Raw genomic sequence first — 4,866 nt, forward strand, 5'->3', positions numbered from 1 at the left:
CAGCGGGGAGATGGCGTCTCCGGCCACCGGCGCGAAATTCGCCCAAGTTGAGCGCTGAACTTAAACTGGCATGCAGTTCTTGCGCGGAGCTGTGGCTGTGTTGTACCCGTTGCAATGGCGCCGGTGGCCGGATACATCACATACATACATGGTCGTGTCGCCCAGTTCGCCCAGTTTAAGCTCAGCCACACGAGCTGCATCACCGGTCGACGCAGCTGCTCTTGTACACGTGGCGACTTTGACTAGTCAAGGTGCCCAGGTGGTCTTTTTTTGCCAAGTCACCACCTGACAACCGGGACCCATTTGTCATAAACGGGCTTAACGTGCTCTAATCCGTCGATCAGTATTATTTACAAAAAATTACCGTAGACATGGCGGTTTCTGTCAAAAAAAAAAGTAAGATAGTGTTTTTTCATAACCTAGCCCTCAATGTAGTGGTTTCTTGCAATTTACTCGAAATATGAGGAGGTTCAAATACGCCCCACGAGAGTTTACCTGATTTTTTTTTCCCAGAAAACTTTTTTAGTTTCACAGGTTGATCGACTGTTTAGTATTGCACTTAACACATGGTCGTAGTTTGTTACCGGTGGTAGCAGGCACATGGTCTAAGGGGCTCTAGAAATTCATAATGCGGATAGAGATTATCTAAAAACATCATATCATATTGTTAGAAAATATGCCACTTGTATTTCCAGGAGACCATAGGCCAATATATATATATGGTGTAACCTTTCATGTAACTAGGTTGCGTGAGGCAGAATTGATGGCCGAATGTTTGCCAGGCAGATGAAAAGTACAAAAAACTTTACACGTAGGTAGATCGAGTGACCCAAAATCGCTAGTGGTCGCAGTTGCCTCGGTTATGCGGGTACTCTAGAAGGGTTTATATATTTGATTGAGCACCTAATATCCTCCACAATGGCCAAACTATCAGCGCCATCATCCGCTTTATGAGCTGATAACAAGCATGCAGACTCACTCACCCATTACCCATCAGGTGACCCAGTGACGAAAACTGCATGCAGGAAGAAACTAATGCTAAGAAACCTTTAATAAATTCAAACATGATAACGAAAAACAATGAAAAATTGCACCATCAACTTCTCACTCAAATGAAAATAAATAAATACATTAACTGGGGATGTACTAAGTGATAATATCAAGGCAATACATGATGTTAGTTTCATACAGATCATACATCCCGCACTCTACTGTACAATACAATATATAAAATATATGAACTTGTTATACTTCTTTGCCCACCAGTACAACATAAAAGATGGCTTATATCGACGACATTAGCAAGCTACAAAGATTTTCAATTATCAAACTTGATTGTGTGAATGATTTCTTTTATGCCAGTTCTGGTCGATCTTGGTCATGAAACAGTCATGTCTGATATGCCTTGTGTCGCGCATGTATAGTTCATCAAGGATGTAATGGCGATCTCGAAAAGACAACTAAAATGAGAAAGGTATGAAGCCTTAGGATGTAAGGGAGGTAGGCGGAGAAAGCGATAACTTAATAACATTTTTTCAAAAATACATTTTGCAACAAAATAAACCCAAACAGGGACCATAAGCTATGGCCTGGTCCTCGGGGGATTGTCGAGATTCACCATATAACTATGATAATTAATTTAACACATTATGAAGGCAAGAAATGATCCTAGCCTTACAGAATATCATAGCACGCACATTTGATAGAGGATACAGAAAGCTATAAGCTGTCAGCCAACCACGCTACCACATAAACCATGAGAAATGTTGAAAGAAGACCAAGTTAGACATATGGATGCAAAAGCATCAAAGAGGGAAATGGGTGAAAATTCACCGGAGGGCAGTCAATGGAACAATGAGTAGATCCTACTTACGCGCCACTGAAACCCATGACATATTAGGACCAGTGCTTCACCACGCAGTTATTGCAGATGCATGCCAACCAACGAACTAACATGACCACAACTTTTCCCCAGAAGGGAAACAATGAAGAAGCTTATTTGCGTAAGCCTAGTTAATTTGGTATCTGTGCAAAACAACAAGAAGACGCACTTTCTTCAGGTATGATTTCACAAATTAGAATGTCAGCCACTAACTGAAGTAAGACCAAGCATTTATGTGCTCTGACTATCATAACAGCTAGAAAATAATAACTAACTATATTTACCAATATGTACAATGCTCCAGATTAGCTAGGGAGACAAACCCAAGGGAAAGAGGATGTGCACCTGAAACCTGCTGAAGTTTGCTTTGGTCTCCATCTCATAGGCCAGCCCAGAAACAGAATTAGCAAACCTATGTGCCTCCCCTCATATTAAGCTATCCACCTAAAGTTGACAAGCACGTACAAAGGCGAAATTTACATCAGCCATAAATCATAGGTTCTAGGCAAAGAAATATAATTTCTATATAAAAAACCAGTGGTATCAAATTCAGGTTGGTAGTGCAAAAAAAATTTAGATCATCGGAAAATAAGTACCAAAATATTGCTCCCTTTAAGATACTACAAGCAAAGCACTACAGTTTTGAATATGACAACACAAAACTTCAGTCAAAGGCAATAATGCCCAGAAACACACACTTTTGCATTACGTTTCATACACCATTTTCATCATCTCCCTTCAAGAACTCCCAATGCCTTCAAGGATAAAAGGAGCCATCATGTAAGCACGTGGAAGATACTACATTAAACTCGGCCAAAAAAACGAAGAAATTGATTAAGCGAATCGTCATGCACAAGCTCTGAATATAGGATATGCAAGCCCACAAGCTGGCTCGAGCTGGAAATATAAAAACCTGAGAGGCTGAGGGATGTCGAAAGCATGATCATCAAGAATCATAATGGCATGGTGCAGATTTAGTTTTCTAAAAAAAGCCATGACCATAGTAGACTCCTGCAAATTACTAAGAAGCCGTCGATGCTCTCTGTAGCCTCCTCCTATGAAACATCATCCACGGGCCACTATACTATAGAACAGGAAACAAATTACTATCAGATTAAAACTAATTTTCAGAGCGAGGAGTACTCACCAAGGGGAGAAAGGAGTGGAGTGCAGCCAGTCACAACACGCGTAGGCCACCGGATGGGAAAGGCCACTCCATTTTGCTCAATCTGCTACCTCCTTCGCGAGTCATACATCCTCCACGCCCGGTGATGAGGGATTCCAGCCCCGTCGGATCCACCACTTCTCTCCAGCTGCTCCAGTAGGCAGTCAAGTCCGGATCAAGGCCACGCTCCTCGGCTTCGGCTCGAGCTCCTCCTGCCGTCGGCCGGGTCGAGGCCGATGGGCGCCTGCAGAGCACGGGGCGAGGCGCGGCTGGCTGCTGCCCCTGCCCCCCGGCGTCCTGCCGAGTCGCTCCTTCGCTCGAGCTCAAGCTAGGTGACCACAGTGACGAGGTGGAGAAGGGGGGCTCGGAGGTCGCTGGTGGCCGCTGAGGGCAAGAAAGGAGACGAGGCCGAGGCGGCGGCGGCAGAAGAGGAGGAGGCGGCGGCGGCAGGGGTTGCGGAGGCGCGGGCTAGGTTTGGTTGGCTTCCTATTTTCTTTTCTCTTGTTGCCACTTCCCCTTTTCTTTTCCCTCGCCTTCCAAAAAGCGATGCACGCGGGGCTAACCAGGGGAAGAAAACAAAACATACCACAGGAACGATAAAGAACGAGCGAACACAGCCAAATATTAGCGTTAGGCTCATCAGTCATTCACCTGCCAGTAAAATTGGGAGTCAACACTGTAAAAATAAATGAACAGTAAAAAGGGCATACAGCTCAGCAGAGCGTGGGAATCGGGCAGACCAGAAGCAACAGCGATGTCAAGTGCCTCGTATGGGCGGGTTAGCTAGGAGGGTTTATATGTTCAATGATAGAAAGCATCAACCCCAATATACTTGGTGAGCTCATACTTCACATGATCGCGTGGAATGCTAATAGCACCAGTACTGTCAGATAAGAGCAGAGTAGGTGTAGTAACAGAAACACCAAAATCCTGAAGTAACCACCGTAACCAAGTCACCTCTGCCGTCAAAAGAGCCATAGCTCGTAACTCAGCCTCTGCACTCGATCGGGAAACTGCAATCTGTTTCTTCGTCTTCCAGGCAATGAGAGAACCACCAAGAAAAACACAGTAAGCAGAAAGTGAACGGCGACCGGAGGGATCACTAGCCCATGTAGCATCCGAATAGACCTGAAGCTGTAAAGAACTAGAGCGAGGAAAGAATAGACGGTGAGAGATCGTGCCCCAAAGATATCGGAGAACACGAAGGAGATGACTATAGTGAACCGAAGTGGGAGCGGAGACAAACTGACTCAGCATATGAACCGGATAAGAGATATCCGGACGAGTGACAGCTAGATAGATAAGACTCCCAACAAGATGACGGTAACGCGTCGGGTCAGGCAAGGGGTCACCATCAGTATCACGGAGGTGAACATTGAGCTCCATGGGAGTCTCAACAATGCACTCATCGGTAAGAGCAGCACAAGTAAGAAAATTATGTATATACTTTTCCTGGGATATAAAAAAGCCATCAGAGATAGAAGAGACTTCAATCCCAAGAAAGTAGCGAAGAGGTCCAAGATCGGACATAAGAAACTGTTGACTAAGACGGGCCTTTACAAAGGCAATATACTCGGGGTCGTCGCCAGTGATGATCATGCCATCAACATAGAGAAGAAGAAGAGTCCGACCACGAGGAGAAAGGTGAACAAACATTACTGGATCATGAGCACTCGCTGAAAAACCAGCGGCAGTCACCACAGAGGCAAAACGCTCAAACCAGGTGCGGGGGGCTTGCTTAAGGCCATAGAGAGAGCGATGAAGATGTCATACCATGCCATCAGGAACAGAATACCCAGGTGGTGGCTGCATGTATACC

General features: G+C 45.1%; 1 long non-coding RNA gene across 1 annotated transcript; it reads right to left on the reverse strand.

Annotated features, from left to right (window-relative positions):
* Positions 1-728: 728 nt before the first annotated feature.
* Positions 729-3,558, reverse strand: LOC125539690 (uncharacterized). Its single transcript, XR_015615392.1, has 3 exons — positions 3,030-3,558; positions 2,228-2,326; positions 729-1,015 (listed from the first exon to the last, which is right to left on the reverse strand). It is a non-coding gene; the product is annotated as an uncharacterized LOC125539690 (long non-coding RNA).
* Positions 3,559-4,866: the final 1,308 nt, after the last annotated feature.

This window comes from Triticum urartu, chromosome 1A, assembly GCF_056163025.1.
Source record: "Triticum urartu cultivar PI428250 chromosome 1A, HENAU_Tu73, whole genome shotgun sequence".
Taxonomy (NCBI): Eukaryota; Viridiplantae; Streptophyta; class Magnoliopsida; order Poales; family Poaceae; genus Triticum; species Triticum urartu.